We start from the raw sequence: 16,846 nt of genomic DNA, 5'->3' as shown, positions 1-16,846 counted from the left end.
TCTGTACAGCAGGGGTGCAGGAACCAACAGGTGCATCTGACTCCTTGGTGAGGTTTTGCGTGCAAGGTGTGTGTGTGAGTCTTTGTGTGTCAGAAGCATGAGTGTGGCACTGTCACTGAACTGAGAGAGGGCGACGGTGGTGGGAGAGAGACAGTGGAAGAATAAAGGGGCAGCGATGGGCATAACGATGATGATTGTGTTGTGTTTCATTCCTTAGATCTGGTGCCACTGCCTGTCCCTTTAGCCTTGTAGTTTACCAAGAGTAAAACTAAATATCTGTTCAGATACAAGGGAGTGTCTGTGTCCATTCCTGCTAGCTGCACAGGGTTTGACGTTGCTGCTTTCAATCCTCTGGCTCTGCTGGGATAAGGAACAATTCAGGCCGTGACTGAACTGAAGGAGGAGATGATTTTCTGACAGGAGGGACGGCGCCTCTCAAAGGTGTTTGGCAGGCAGCCTCCTTCCCAGGTCTGAACCAACAACACCCAGTTGAAAGGACCCTCCCAGCCCTCCTCAGCCCGGTGAAAACGAGCGAGTGAGTGGCGTGGGGAGAGCGGCGACGGAGGAGATGGATTGAGCGGGCCGGGACCTCGGTGAAGGGGCGGGATGAGGGTGTTCGGTTTTGTGGGGTCAGAAAGTTGGCAACCCCAGATCCAGAAACAAATCAAACACCCAACGAGTCTGGCCAGGGCAGGACATCAGCTTTGAGGGGAGGGTGGGTGTGGCAGTGAAATCACAAAGGCCTTTTGCAGGACCTCGGCCTATTGGGCAAAGGTGGTGGGGAGGGTGACCTCAGAGAGAGAGACCCCGACATCAGCCGGGCAGGACAGAGGCGCAGGGCCAGGCCAGTCTCTGAGACCTCCCGGCTTTCCTGCATAAGTCTCCTTTGCGAGGTCTCTCCTCGAGGGCTGAGAGAGAATTAGGATTCAGAGTTGTGAGCATGAGGAGGAACCTCTGTGGAGTTTTCTCCTTTCCTCCCACTGATTGTGCCGAAAACAAACTTCCCTTTGAGAAGGTAAGAGGCTCAGAGAGGTTTGGAACCTGTTCCGTCTGATCCACCTGGCGCAGGCAGCATTCTAGGCCCAGACAGCACTGGCTTCAGGTGGCAGGGTTTGATTTCCTCCCTAGGTTTTGATGATTGGAATCCTGGGGACATTGGGGTGTATCCTTTTTGGTTTATCTTTTCCTCTTTCCTCCCTCCTCTTCTCTTGCTTCTTTTTCCCTTTTCCAGCTTCCCTCCCTCTACCTAGGAGGATGGGTCTGGAGTGCGGGCAAGGGAGGGGTATTGCTCTCATTGCGGGAGGTCCTCACCAAGAGGTGGGTCTGGGTCTGAGAGTGATCCCCTCTGATGGTGTCCTGGGCCGTCCTTTGGGACATCTGGTGAGACCCCTCAGCCTCCTGCCCCTCAGAGTCTCAGTGCTGATTGGCTGAGCAGGGGGCTATCGACACCAAGGAGACAGGTCAGTTTGGTCTCTTTTCAAATCAGGCAAATAAGTCACAACCAATCCAATGTATGGAATAAATCTTGCTGCTTCTCTCCATTAATTGTCTCTTGGCAGGTCTTGATTTTCAGTAATGTCCTAGGTCTTCTAAAATACTTGCTGAATAATTACTATGAACCACTGTTGGTCTCTAGCTCACTTGAGGGCACTTTATTCTGATCACTCAATGTGTGAAATTCAAGAGAGGCTGAAAGTCAGGAGCAGTGTTTCCTCTAATTTGTTATGTCCATGTGTGGAATGAATTTTGTTTTGGGCACAAATATGGAGGTGAGGTGTGACACATCACCTGCATGTGCGCTTACAAAATTCATTCTGCACATGGATGGTGTGTGGCAGGGGTGAGGCTGAAAGATTTGGAGTGTGGGAGGCTCGGGGGCTTGGGCCACAGTGATGTGCGGGCGCCGGCGGGCGGTGCTGGCTCGGGTGGGGGGCTAGCGTTGCGGGTCCCAGCATTGGAGCCGCGTGGCGGGGTGCCGGGGGGGAGGGCTCTGGGGTGGGGCTGAGAATGAGGAGATTGGGGAGCAGGTTGCCCCAGGGAGAAAGAACTGCCCCCTCCAGCCCTCTCTCCCCACAGCAGCACCGGGCCAGATGAGAGGGCACCTGTCTCAAGCCGCAGCAGCGCCGGTGGGGCTGGGTTGGGACTGAGGAGGCGACAGGATTTATTTTCCGAAGTCAAAGGAGGAAGGGATGGAGTTATGCTTCAGTTTTTACCTCATAAACTTATTCCTGTCTAACCTACAGGACACTATGGGAATAAGACACTATGTCATGTGGTGACATCACAAGAGCAGAGGATGTGAGAACTACAGCAACTGAGAGGCAGGGATTTAGAGTCGGATTGTTTCAAATGCTGCATTTGTCGGCTGACATTTAACAGCAACGCTTAGCTAACACAATGGAGAAGAAGAGGAGACTAAGGGGGATATGACAGAGGTATATGTCATGAGGACATTGAGAAAGTGGATAAGGAAAAGTTATTTACTTATTCCCATAATACAAGAACTAGAGGTCACCAAATGAAATTAATAGGCAGCAGTTTATAACAAATAAAAGGAAGTTCTTCTTCATGCAGCGCACAGTCAACTTGTGGAACTCCTTACCTGAGGAGGTTGTGAAGGCTAGGACTATAACAATGTTTAAAAGGGAACTGGATAAATTCATGGTGGCTAAGTCCATAAATGGCTATTAGCGAGGATGGGTAATAGTCCTAGCCTCTGTTTGTCAGAGGATGGAGATATGATGGCAGGAGGAAGATCACTTGATCATTGCTTGTTAGGTTCATTCCCTCTTGGGGCACCGGCATTGGCCACTGTCGGTAGACAGATACTGGGCTAGATGGGACCTTGTCTGACCTGCACGGCCATCTTATGTTCTTATGTTTTCCACTGCCCAGAGACCTCCAGTGCCAGGGACTGATGCGCTGAGATATGTTGGGAAAAAGGAACTGTCTGAATTGCCAAGGCAGGAAGCCAAATAATCTACAGCAAAATCATTAACTACAAACACACTCTAAGCATGCTCCAGCCATGAAGGGAAATGGGCAGGAATTCTTGTTGTTCAGCCATGGCCACACACATACAGAGATGCACAGCAGGGAGGGTGCTGCAAGCTGGTCTGAGCTAACAATTGAAATGATCCTTCCAAGTAGAACAGAACCAGAGTGTAGAAAGGCCCCTGTGTTAAGTGGAAGTTGAGGCTGGAGGCCTTAGGAAGCTGGCCTACGATACCACAGGATCTGTGGAGGTTTGATTCTGCCAGCCAGGGAAGCTGGTGTGGTGTCTTTGTGGCTGCACTTCAGTGATGCAGGTTTCATCCCGTTGTACCAGGGTCATCCTACTAGATTGCCAGCTGCTTTTCAGCTGCAGTGTGGAGACTGTTTGTGTGTGTGGAGAGACAGTGTGTGTGTGTGTTGGGGAAGAGTGAGTGTGCTTGAGGTAGCTAGGAGTGATCATTATTATCTCTACTTGAAAGAGGGAGACGCTCAGGCTGAGAAAGGAGAATTGACTTGTCTTAGGTCACAAAGCCAGTCAATGGCTGAATTGGGAATAGGACCCCCAGAGCCCTGATTTTCAAATTAACAGTCGGATCTTGAATTTCATACATTGAATGACCTCAATAAAGTGCTCTTAGATGAGCTCCAGTCCAACAAGTGTGCACAGTAATTATTCAGCCAGTATTTGAGGAGAACTGCAATGTTAGAGAGAATCATGAACTGCTCAGAGACCACTAATGCAGAGAAGCAGCAAAATTTGTCAAACATATAACTGGTTATGACTTATTTACTTGGTCTTAAAAGAGAACAACAAGGACCTGAGTCTCCTCCCTGTCAATAACCCCCTGCTCAGCCAATCAGGGTAGAGACTGAGGAGGGGAGGCTGAGGGGTCTCACCAGAGAGCTCAAAGGATGGCCCAGGTCACTGGCAGGGATCAATGCCCCAGCACTACTGCAGCTCCACAGTTTTGGGTGGACCTCCCACAGTGAGAGCTGCCGAGCACTCCCCCGCAACACACACACACACACACACACACACACACACACACACACACACACACACACACACACACACCCCTCCTGGTGTTGGGAGGGGAACAGGAGAAAGGACAAAAGAAGCAAGAGAGGAAGAGAAAGGAGGGGGGGGGATGGAGGAAAAGTTGAAACAAAAAGGACAAACCCTAATGTCCCCAGTGATTCTAAGGGACAAAATCCCAGCTGTGGAATAAAATTCTGCCTCCTTTAGATCATGCTTTCCATGAGTTCAACTGTCACCAGAATGATCAGACCGAACAGTTTCAAACCTCGAGGAGGCTCTAACCCTCTAAACAGGGACATCTGTTTTCTAGTAAAATCACTAAAAGGAAGGAGAAAACTCAAAAGAGGTTCCCCCTGGCGCTCACGTCCGTGAACCTGAATACTCTCAGTCCTCAAAGAGAGACCTGGAGAAGGAGACTTGCTGAAGCAAAGCCACAGGGTCTCTGAGCTTTCCCTCGCCCCTCGCCCCTGTCCTGCCTGGCTGATGTCAGCATCTCTCTGTGAGGTCACCACCTCCCCACCACCTTTGGCCAATAGTCTGAGGTCCTGCAAAAGGCCTTTGTGATGCCACTGCCACACCCCTCCCTTGCTGGGCTAATGTCCTGCCCCTGGCCAGGCACTTTGGAGGTTTGAGCTACTCCTGTGGATCACCCCACTCAAGGAGCATCTGTTCTAAGAAGCAAGCCAGCTAGACAGTAAAACATCAGACGCTGCTCCCAATGCTACACTTAGTTTTTCAGAAATTAGTTGACTTTATGGCCAGAAGAGACCATTAGAGCATCTAATCTCACCCTGCATATCACAGGCCTCCTGTATGACACAAGAGCTACTTTTGGGGTAAACACATTCCAGAAAGGCATCTAGTCTTCATGAAATGACGTCACGAGATGGAGAATGCACCAATTTCCTTGGTAGCTTGTTCCTGTGGTGAATCATCCTCACTGTTGAATATTTGTGCCTTAATTGTAATATGAATTTGTCTCTTTTCACCTTCCAGCCATTGGGTTTTAATGCCTTTCTGCTACATTAAAGAGCCCTTTAATAGCCAATCTTTCTCTCCATTAAGGCACTTCAACGTTTCAGTGAAGTCACCTTTCAATCTTCTTTTGAGAAGCTAAACAGGTTGAGCTCTTTCAATAGCTCACTAGAAGGCATTTTTCTCCAGCCCTCAGAACATTTGGTGGCTCTTGCTGCCTCAACTCCAATTTCACACCATCTTTTCAAATGAGGACACCAAAACTGGAGGCAGTATTCCAGTATCAGTCTGACTGATACCATGTCACCTCCTGCGACGTTCTTGACATAATCTGTAACTGTATAGATCACTGCCACCACTGTTCTATATTTGCAGCCAATATTGTATAAAGGTGGTCACATAAAGGGTCTATGGAGAGGTTATGATTGGCTGATTATAATTATGCTATCTCTAGATATGTATCATTTTGTAGTTGACATTATGAATATTGGCTCTATGCTGCCTGTATTTCAAACTTGTGCTATGCTTCTGGGGAACACCGCAGCCAGACAAATTGGTGTCAGCTCTGCCTAGCCTGCTTGATGGCCCATTAATGACAATCAGCTATAGAACTGTCCCATTGAGAGAAGGCTGATTTGCCTTTTGGCTCAGCAAGGTGTGCAGGTTCCTGCCTATGGAGATATCTCTAAGTTTTTTCTATGTCGCGTGCTGGATTGTGTGTCCTTGGGACAAAGAAAGCAAAGACCACATGGCAAGAGACTATAAAAGACTGATGCCTCATCTCCATCTGGTCTTTAGTCCTGCTTCCTACCTCTGGAGGGACTTGGCTACAAACTGAAGCTCTGTACAAAGGACTGAATGGCCCATCCCAGTTATGGATGTACTCCAGAGACTTGATTTGAACCTGCAGTTTATTCCATCACTGCTACAAGCCTGAACCAAGAACTTTGCCAAAGTACAAGTTTTGCCTAGGGCACCGTTTCCTAACGCTGGTCCTTGGTAACATTTCTTGATGGGGAGGGGCGGAGGAGAGAGACGAGGCGTTTTCTCTCTGTTTCTTTCCTCTCCATTTTCTGCTCCTTCCTTCAATTCCAGAAACCTCTCTTGAGTTTCAGACTGTGCAGTGACACCCTCCCCACCCCAGGACTATGGAGCCTTGGAGCAGAAAGATCCTAGGAGCTAAGGATGAATCCAGGTGAGTAGCTGGCAGGAAGGAGTCCTAGCAACTCTTCTGGGAGTGCAGGAGGAATGACTCCCCTTCTCTACATTCTCCCCATGGGGTTCTATGGAGCAGGGAGGGTTGTGTGATAAATTCCATCCAACATTCCCTTTGATCCAAGCCGAGAGACATCTCAGCTCTGCACGATCCCCTTGGCAGCACCAAACAAGGGATGTTTTCCACTGCCCAGGAGACTCAGCCAGGGACTGATGTGCTGAGATATGTTGGGAAAAGGGACTGTCTGAATTGCCAAAGCAGCAAGCCAACAATCTACAGCAAAATCATTAACCACAAACACACTCTAAGCATGCTCCAGCCAGAAGGGAAATGGGCAGGAATTTTGCTGTTCAGCCATGGCCACACATACAGAGATGCACAGCAGTGAGGGTGCTGGGCAAGCTGGTCTGAGCGAACAATTGAAATGATCCTTCCGTTAGAACAGAACCAGAGTGTAGAAAGGCCCTGTGTTAAGTGGTTGAGGCTGAGGCCTTAGGAAGCTGGCCTACGATACCACAGGAATCTTTCTGTGTAGGTTTGATTCTGCCAGCTAGGGAAGCTGGTGTGTGGTGTCTTTGTGGCTGCACTTTCAGTGATGCAGGTTTCTCTATCCCATTTTTCCAGGGTCATCCTACTAGATTGCCAGCTGCTTTTCAGCTGCAGTGTAGAGACTGTTTGTGTGTGGGGAGAGACAGTGTGTGTGTGTGTGTTGGGGAAGAGTGAGTGTGTTGAGGTAGGTAGGAGCGGATCATTATTATCCCTACTTGAAAGAGGGAGACGCTCAGGCTGAGAAAGGAGAATTGACTTGTCTTAGGTCACAAAGCCAGTCAATGGCTGAATTGGGAATAGGACCCCCAGAGACCTGATTTTTAAATTAACCATCGGATCTTGAAATTCATACATTGAATGACCTCAATAAAGTGCTCTTAGATGAGCTCCAGTCCAACAAGTGTGCACAGTAATTATTCAGCCAGTATTTTAGGAGAACTGCAATGTTAGAGAGAATCATGAACTGCTCAGAGACAATTAATGCAGAGAAGCAGCACAATCCACTTGGTGATGCAGTCCATAGGAAGGAAACCTAGGACAACATGAAACAACAACATGAAACCTCTCTGAGGCTCTTATCTGCTCCACAGGGACATCTGTCTTCTCATTCAATTAGCAGTGGAAAGGGGATGCAATGTCTGCCCCAGCCAGACCACCAACCCCATCAGACACCCTCCCCCGCTGGTGCACCAGGGTCTCCCCCAGACCGACAACAGCTATGAATTAAAACCCCACAGTGTTTGTTGGGGCTACTGGAGATGCTGAAATCTCACTCTTGTCTCTCTCCTCCTGCCTCCACCTCCAAGCCAGGCACTGGGCAGTTCAGTGGGGAAGGGATGAACTGATGACAGTGGAGGAAAAAAATCAAAAACCAAAAGTGAAGCCAAAAGCGCAAGCCGGGCAGGCAAGGCAAATCGCAGGCTTCTGCCATAGACTAGTCCTCCCCGCTCTTCCAATAACCCACCCAAACCGCGACACCACAGACCCCACGTTCCTGGTGTAGCTCCACCTTCCAGTGGGGAAGTGGGGAACCAATTACTAACACACACAGCATATTCCTGAGGCGCAGTGCTGGGAGCTGGGGATCTGGCGGGCACCTCACTGTGGATTCACGAGTGGCTCCGGGAGCATCCATGCAATCAAGCCGCTCCACATGCCGTTGTGCCGAGGAATAACAGCGCCTGGAGGGGTTGCTGCTGGTCAGTAGCAGGGCATTGTGGGAGACAGCCCAGGCTGGAGAGGGTTCGGGGGCACAGCGGATCCCATCACAGCGTGTCCCCCAGCACCCACAGGGAATATCGTGCCCCTAGGAGGAGCGTTTGGGCTTTGCTGTGATGTGTCACTTTCCAGCCTGTGCTCTGTCTCTTCTCCTGTGCACACCCATGTCAATCAGGCATTGCTCAGCTGGGCTCTGCAGAGACCGGACTGGCTACACCCCGTGACGGGACTGAGGGGGGGCTGTGCTGAGCGTCACAGGACCTGGTTTCAGCAGCGAGAAAATCCAGGAACAACCGAATTGTTGTTTCACCCACGAAAGCTCATGCTGCAAAAACGTCTGTTAGTCTATAAGGTGCCACAGGATTCTTTGCTGCTTTTACAGGAACAACCCAGTGATCCACTAAGCGGAGTTAGGGGCCTGAACTCCCTGTACGATGCACGGGCGACACAGGCACCTTACAACACAACTCACAACCACCAGCTCCCCAGGCTGGGAGCCAGCCAAGCCCACCCAGGGAGACACTGACAACGGGGAGGTGTCCTAGCCCTGCCCCTCTCACAGATAGGTCCTGTGCTGTTATGTTGCATGCGGCCGGATAAAGCACAACAACCAATATGATTGCAAGCTGAATCATTTATTATTTACAATGCATCATATTATATAGGCTTCTCCATATTAGCAAACGTCAGACACACCAACATTACATTGCTGCTGATTGGTTCTTTGTCTGATACACACACTTTTCACATGCATGGCCCTTTCCCTAAAACATTTTTACTTACAAGACTACCCGAGTCCTCCCTTATTCCACAATCAGTTAGCTAAAAGGGTGTACTTCATAACTAACCCCACCCTTCTAATCTCTACTACAAACAATTATCTGTACTTTCCCACCGTGGGGGCTACATATTCATGCATAACTTTAATTACAACATCTGCATTCAAACTATCTATTATAATATTGGCTACATCTAATATCAAGCAGTCTACAATGACCAATAATCAGCACATAACACAAAATTAACAAAAAGTCTAAACAGACTAACAAAAACACTTTACATAAAAATTCTTAGGGTCACATAAATTCAAAGCCATTCTCCCAAATTACCTAAATTCATGCCTAATAACACCATCACTCCTCTCCTTGAGAATACTCAACAAACCTTTTGGCTGAGTTTTCTCAAACTTTAAAAACAAAAACAATTAAACTCTAAAACCAGGGTAGTAATGGGGCGGGGTAATATCATTACAATCCAATTAGGGAGAGCAATATATGCTAAAAATTTTATCCAAAACACAGGGCGCAGCCTGTAGAATAAGTCCCAAAATCCAATTAACATCACATTTCTCAGCAGGAGTCCCAAATTTCTTCCTGCCAGTGTACAATTCTTTATTTCTTCACCAGGGTCAGTTCTCAATGTCTTTTTAGTCAGGAATTTCTGGTCTTTGGCAATATCAACAAAGTGAGTGTTTTTTCTTCTTTTCCACCACCGTCGTGGTTCAGCTTCTACGGGGGAAATAATCAGGACGTGGGGGCTGCAGCGGACAAGGGAGAAATTAGCCAGCACGTTACCTTGTCCTTTTTTCCTGCTGTTTAAAAGCACAATGGAACTAAAAAATAATTAGGCCAATCATCAGTAGAAACTTCTCCTGATGTGAAGGGGTCTTTGCAATAAAATCATGGGTCCCAGCAGTCAGTCTCCTGGTTGCAAAAATGGCAGGGCTGCTAGGATCTTTGGGCAGCTCTTCCATACCTGTAAAAGGAGACAGCTAACACAGTCCGTTAGTGCCTGGCAGGATTTTGCAGCTCTCATTAGCTTTTTTGGGCCCAGTCAAGCTCTCTTTAGTCTGGGCTGTTCGCCAAGTCTTAGTGTCCTTGACTGGGGCGAGAAAAGAATGAGCTTTTCTTCGATTAAATCATCCTGTTCCTTTTCTTTCCTGCTTGGCTTCTTTTAATCTGTAAATCCTGTGTCAGAACACCCAGCTGTTGCTGCTCATACTGAAGAAGCATAACGATTTTCCCGGCACTGTCCCCGCCTCAGACCAGCCAGCGTGGACGCCTTCTCCGGCTGCTGCCAAAACAACTTACTTGCTTGTAGGTCCGAACGACTCCGGGGCCACGGCACGAGCCTCTGCCTGCGCTGCACTCCAAAGTTTTCCTGTCCAGGGCTCGCTTCCAGCGGAGCACCTCTCATCCTGTGCCTGAAGGCCGGTCAGGAGGAGCCTCCCAACTCCCCTCTCTTCTTAATAAGTAAATCAGTGCAGCAGGGGAAATCTTTTCCCTGTCGGTTCATAATGTGCAATAAAGGCTTCTGTATTTTCTTCCTTGTTTTACTCCATACTTGACTCAGGAGAAAGCTTCCTTATCGCCCTGAGTCACCGACTCCCAAAGCTCGGAGCCTAGCCGCTCCCAAACAGTTTTATCAAAGACTGTATTTGATTTAACGAAAAGTCCCATTCTGTGTTATCTTTCTTCAGCTGATACAGCAGTACTCACGTTAGCTGCTTTGTTCTTTCCTCCGCGGCTTATAGCCGCCTTCCTGGCTTCTGGCTTGTAGCCACTTTCCTCCGGCTTATAGCCGCTTTTCTTCTTCCGCTGATGCAGCGGTTCCCATATTAGCCGCCACCTCTGAGCTCAGATGCGCCTCTCCTTTGACGCCCGGGGCTGGCCCTTCTCCAGCACTCCCGCCGCGCTCTTCCGCCTGGAACAGGCCACCGAGACTAGGCCACCGACACTTTCAGCATTCGATACGAATCACGCCGGATAGGCACTCCCGCCTCTGGGCTCAGGCTCTGGCCGTTCGCCTCTGGGCTCAGGCTCGACACTATCATGATTCAATACGAATCACGTCGGGTCACCATTTGTTGCGTCTCGGTGCCTCTCAAGCGGGCATGAACAAAGCTCTTCAGTCAGTTTGATTGGCAGCTAAGTCATTTATTTCTCTCCAGCATATTTCATTTATACAATTAATGCCAGCAATCAAGCAATTGCTAATTGGTTAATAAGGTGCAGACAGGCACAGCTGTAACTTCATTGGCTAATTAACATCCTGGCCAACCCTCTAATTTAATATCCTGTTATTGCCTCCCAGCAGATAAGAACTAGCTTCATCCTTGAAACTTGCATGTCAGTTTCTCACACTCTATGCAAAACAATCCGACACTGTGCTCCCAGCACCCACCTGCCATGTGGGAGAGCCAGGTTCAATTCCTCTGTCCAGCTGCAGAGAGTAGCTCAGGGACGTGAGTAGCAAGCTCAGGGCAGACTGTTACACACCAGGGCACCCCCATGGGGACTGGGAGCTTCCACCCCCGAGAGCGAACTCCCAGGCACACGAACAGCCTGAGCAGGAGTCACAGACAGTCCCTTGGGCACTCGGGGCTATCCTGCCACCTAGGCAAGTCTGCCTTGGCTAGATCTGTGCCTCAGGGAGGCCTGAGGCCACAGGCATGAGCTAGGGCTGCCAGCATCACCCCCGCCCCCCGCCACTGTCCACAAGGGAGAAAGGATTTGAACCAGGGTCCCCCATGTTTCAGGTCAGTGCACGAAGCAGTGTGCCGTGGTGGGGCTCTGTCCAGCTCTCCCTTTGAAGGGGGTTCATTGGGGCTAACTAATGAGCGCGAGTGGGGCAGGGGGATCAGCTCCCCGGTGTGTCCTAATTCCTGCCTCTCAGCTGGGTGCCTGAACTACTGGACACTGTCATCCAAATACCATTGCTAGAAATAAACAATGAAAAGGTGCAGAACTCCAGGAGCTCAGGACAGGAGACTAACTCAGGCAATCAGAGCAGCAGATAAGACAAATCTTGAGCTACTCTGTGGCTCCAAGCAGACATGTTACCGAGACGGAAACTGGCCAGGAATTCTTTGAAACGGCGTAAACACGTCTAAAAGTATCTGTTTGCTTTACGATGTGGGGTTGGGGGGAGGGAGGTTTAAACTATTTCCTGAATCACATCTCCTTGGCAGCTCAGTCACCATTTCAGCGAGAGCAGAGCGGTGGAGCCTGGGCACTGGGCCACTGGGGCCTTTAACACCACAGCCCTGGGGAGGGGGCTGAGATGGACCATCCTGCGAGGAACACGAGTCCTTCTACCATCCACCACACCCTGGTTTGGAACTGCTGCTGCCGGCTCACCCCATCTGTGGGGACTTCTATCCTCTGCCTCCTCTAGCTGGGGGTTTTCCTTCTGCACCTACCTGGCAGGGCAGCCCTGTCTGAACCCCTGATCCTCTCCCAGTTTTGTCCTCTGCCCATCCCGCCTCCGATTTCCCCTTCAGGGGATTTTCCGGCCTTTGATTGCAGGGAGCAGATTCTGATGGCGCAGAGGGCAGCAGCTTGCAGCTGTTACTGAGCATGTGAGAAGAGCATTAGAAGGGAAGAACGGCCAGACTGGGTCACACCAAAGCTCCATCTAGCCCAGTGTCCTGTCGGCCGATAGCGGCCAGTGCCAGGTGCCCCAGAGGGAATGAACAGACAGGAATCATCCAGGAGCCACCCCTGTCGCCCACTCCAGCTTTCTGACAGACAGAGTTAGGGCACCATCCCTGCCCACCAGGGTGGGCAGGATGGTGCCCCTAACCTCTGTCTGTCAGAACAGCCATTGATGGACCTGTCCTCCACAGAAACACAGAATCCTAGACAATTAGGGTTGGAAGAGACCCCAGGAGGTCATCCAGCCTAACCCCCTGCTGAAAGCAGGACCACGAATCTCTCTAGTTTCCTTTTCATCACAGGACCCTGCTCAGGAACAGTGACGTTGCAAGATCTAACAGGAAACAGCTTCAGAAAGAAGGGCAGCTCCTCTTCCTCCTCCCCTCCTGTGGGGACGAGCAGCCCCCCAACAGCCTCTCTGAACCGGCCTCCTTCAACCCATTGCCCCCTTCAGCCTCCCACAACTTCCCCCATTGCTCCCTTCAGCCTCCCCCAACTTCCCCCATTGCTCCCTTTAGCCTCCCCCAACTTCCCCCATTGCTCCTTTAGCCTCCCCCAACTTCCCCCATCACCCTCTTCAGCCTCCCACAACTGCCCCAATTGCGCCCTTTAGCCCCCAAATGTCCTGTTCCCCATCTCCCTTCAGCCTCCTCCAAACTGTTCCTTCCCCCATCGCCCCAGTCACCTCCAGCCTCCTGTTGCCCTCTTCAGCCTCCCCAACTTCCCCATCACCCTCTTCAGCCTCCCCAACTTCCCCATTGCTCCCTTTAGCCTCCCCAACTTCCCCATCAGCCTCTTCAGCCTCCCACAACTGCCCCAATTGCCCCTTTAGCGCCCCAAATGTCCTGCCCCATCTCCCTTCAGCCTCCTCCAAACTGTTCCTTTCCCCATCGCCCCAGTCACCTCCAGCCTCCTGTTGCCCTCCTCAGCCTCCCCAACTCCCCACTGCCCCGGCTCCACCGCCTCAGGTTCCTTCCCACAACCATCTGCTTCTCACCATGGGGAACAGGAGCAGAAAATGCTTTGAAAAACCTTCTGCAAAGCAAAGTAAACAAGCCAAGCAACCACTTCCTGGCTTTGTGCTGGGTGCCCAGCTGTGGGCTTGTGTGTGTGTGTGTCTTCGGGGGAGGTGGGGCTGTTCTGAGCACACCCGGTCAGGAAGGTGGAGTTGGCCAAAGGGCAGGTTGAATCTTTAGCAGAGAATTCCTTTCTCCATTGTGTTAGCTAAGCGTTGCTGTTAAATGTCAGCCCACAAATGCGGCATTTGAAACAATCCGACTCTAAATCCCCACCCTCTCAGTTGCTGTAGTTCTCACATCCTCTGCTCTTGTGATGTCACCACATGACATAGTGTCTTATTCCCATAGTGTCCTGTAGGTTAGACAGGAAAAAGTTTATGAGGTAAAACTGAAGCATAACTCCATCCCTTCCTCCTTTGACTTCGGAAAAATAAATCCTGTCGCCTCCTCAGTCCCAACCCAGCCCCACCGGCGCTGCTGCGGCTTGGAGACAGGTGCCCTCTCATCTGGCCCTGTGCTGCTGTGGGAGAGAGGGCTGAGGGGGCAGTTCTTTCTCCCTGGGGCAACCTGCTCCCCAATCTCCTCATTCCCAGCCCCACCCCAGAGCCCTCACCCCCTGCGCCCCTACCCTCTGCTCCAATGCTGAGACCCTCATCGCTAGCCCCACTCCAGAGCCAGCACCCCCAGCCGGAGCCCTCACAGCACTGCGCCCCAACCCCTGAGCCTCCCACGCTCCAAACCTTTCAGCCTCACCCCTGCCACACACCATCCATGTGCAGAATGAATTTTGTAAGAAGCGCAATATGCAGGTGATGTGTCACACCTCACCTCCATATTTGTGCCCAAAACAAAATTCATTCCACACATGGACATAACAAATTAGAGGAAACACTGCTCCTGGCTTTCAGCCTCTCTCACATCTTGAATTTCACACACTGAGTGATCAGAATAAAGTGGCCTCAAGTGAGCTAGAGACCAACAGTGGTTCATAGTAATTATTCAGCAAGTATTTTAGAAGACCTAGGACATTATTGAAAATCAAGACCTGCCAAGAGACAATTAATGGAGAGAAGCAGCAAGATTTATTCCATACATTGATTGGTTGTGACTTATTTGCCTGATTTGAAAAGAGACCAAACTGACCTGTCTCCTTGGTGTCGATAGCCCCCTGCTCAGCCAATCAGCACTGAGACTCTGAGGGGCAGGAGGCTGAGGGGTCTCACCAGATGTCCCAAAGGACGGCCCAGGACACCATCAGAGGGGATCACTCTCAGACCCAGACCCACCTCTTGGTGAGGACCTCCCGCAATGAGAGCAATATCCCTTCCTGCCCGCACTCCAGACCCGTCCCTCCTAGGTAGAGGGAGGGAAGCTGGAAAAGGGAAAAAGAAGCAAGAGAAGAGGAGGGAGGAAAGAGGAAAAGATAAACCAAAAGGATACACCCCAATGTCCCCAGGGATTCCAATCATCAAAACCTAGGTAGGAAATCAAATTCTGCCACCTGAAGCCAGTGCTGTCTGGGCCTAGAATGCTGCCTGCGCCAGGTGGATCAGACGGAACAGGTTCCAAACCTCTCTGAGCCTCTTACCTTCTCAAAGGGAAGTTTGTTTTCGGCACAATCAGTGGGAGGAAAGGAGAAAACTCCACAGAGGTTCCTCCTCATGCTCACAACTCTGAATCCTAATTCTCTCTCAGCCCTCTAGGAGAGACCTCGCGAGGAGACTTGCGGCAGGAAAGCCGGGAGGTCTCAGAGACTGGCCTGGCCCTGCGCCTCTGTCCTGCCCGGCTGATGTCGGGGTCTCTCTCTCTCTGAGGTCACCCTCCCCACCACCTTGCCCAATAGGCCGAGGTCCTGCAAAAGGCCTTTGTGATTTCACTGCCACACCCACCCCTCCTCAAAGCTGATGTCCTGCCCTGGCCAGACTCGTTGGGTGTTTGATTTGTTTCTGGATCTGGGGTTGCCAACTTTCTGACCCCACAAAACCGAACACCCTCATCCCGCCCCTTCACCGAGGTCCCGGCCCGCTCAATCCATCTCCCTCCGTCGCCGCTCTCCCCACGCTCACTCACTCGCTGTTTTCACCAGGCTGAGGAGGGCTGGGAGGGTCCTTTCAACTGGGTGTTGTTGGTTCAGACCTGGGAAGGAGGCTGCCTGCCAAACACCTTTGAGAGGCGCCTTCCCTCCTGTCAGAAAATCATCTCCTCCTTCAGTTCAGTCACGGCCTGAATTGTTCCTTATCCCAGCAGAGCCGGAGGATTGAAAGCAGCAACGTCAAACCCTGTGCAGCTAACAGGAATGGACACAGACACTCCCTTGTATCTGAACAGATATTTAGTTTTACTCTTGGTAAACTACAAGGCTAAAGGGACAGGCAGTGGCACCAGATCTAAGGAATGAAACACAACACAATCATCATCATATGCCCATCGCTGCCCCTTTATTCTTCCACTGTCTCTCTCCCACCACCGTCGCCCTCTCTCAGTTCAGTGACAGTGCCACACTCATGCTTCCGACACACAAAGACTCACACACACACCTTGCACGCAAAACCTCACCAAGGAGTCAGATGCACCTGTTGGTTCCCTGCACCCTGCTGTACAGAATCCAATCACAAGGAAAGCTTGTTGGCCCAGAGCTGGCAGGGAGCCTGGGGCTGGAGTATTTAACCTACAGTGACGGCACTCACAGGAAAGATGCTGAACGAGTGCAAGTTAAACATTGGTAGCTCCGGTTCCAGTCCCCTCACAGGTCAGTCCATCCTCCAGGAAAGGGGCACATCTGAATTCCCAGCTGGCTCAGTCTAGCTGCGTAGTTCTTCTTTACACCCAGTCAGGTCTGAGGCCTGTTCCGCACCCTGTGTTTGAGGAAACCGTCATAACCAACTCTCTGCAATAGCAAAAGCAGGAGGCCGTGTTATTGCTCCTGCCCCAGCACAGACAGACAACGAGGGAAATGGTCTGTGTTGGAGGGTGGGGCTCCCTGCCCTTGGCCAAAGACCAGCACCTCCCTTGCCCTTTGTCACTCGTGAAGCTTTTCTTTCAGCAGCGAGCCCTAGAGCTCAGTTGCTGGAGCGCTGTGTTTGTCACTGACGGTCGGGGAGCTCCACCATCACTGGGCTCTTCTGCCAGGAAGTCCAACGAAAGGATTGATTTCCTCATGTGACACTCCTGGGCTTGTCTGAGGGGGTATCCACATTGCACACTGAGCCTGTCTCTGCATGGCCTGGGCTTGGTGACTTGTGTTGCCAAGCTGGTGTTTGAGCATCCAGACTGCAGTGGAAACTCAGGCCTCAGGCTGTGTCCATCCTTCTGCAGTAAGTCGTCCTAAGTGACGCTGCTCCAGCTACGGGACTAACACAGCTGGATTCGAGGTAGCTTAGGTCGACTTACTGCTGTGTCT

Source organism: Mauremys reevesii, linkage group 17 (assembly GCF_016161935.1).
Source record: "Mauremys reevesii isolate NIE-2019 linkage group 17, ASM1616193v1, whole genome shotgun sequence".
NCBI classification, from domain to species: Eukaryota; Metazoa; Chordata; order Testudines; family Geoemydidae; genus Mauremys; species Mauremys reevesii.
This window is presented reverse-complemented; position numbering follows the sequence as displayed.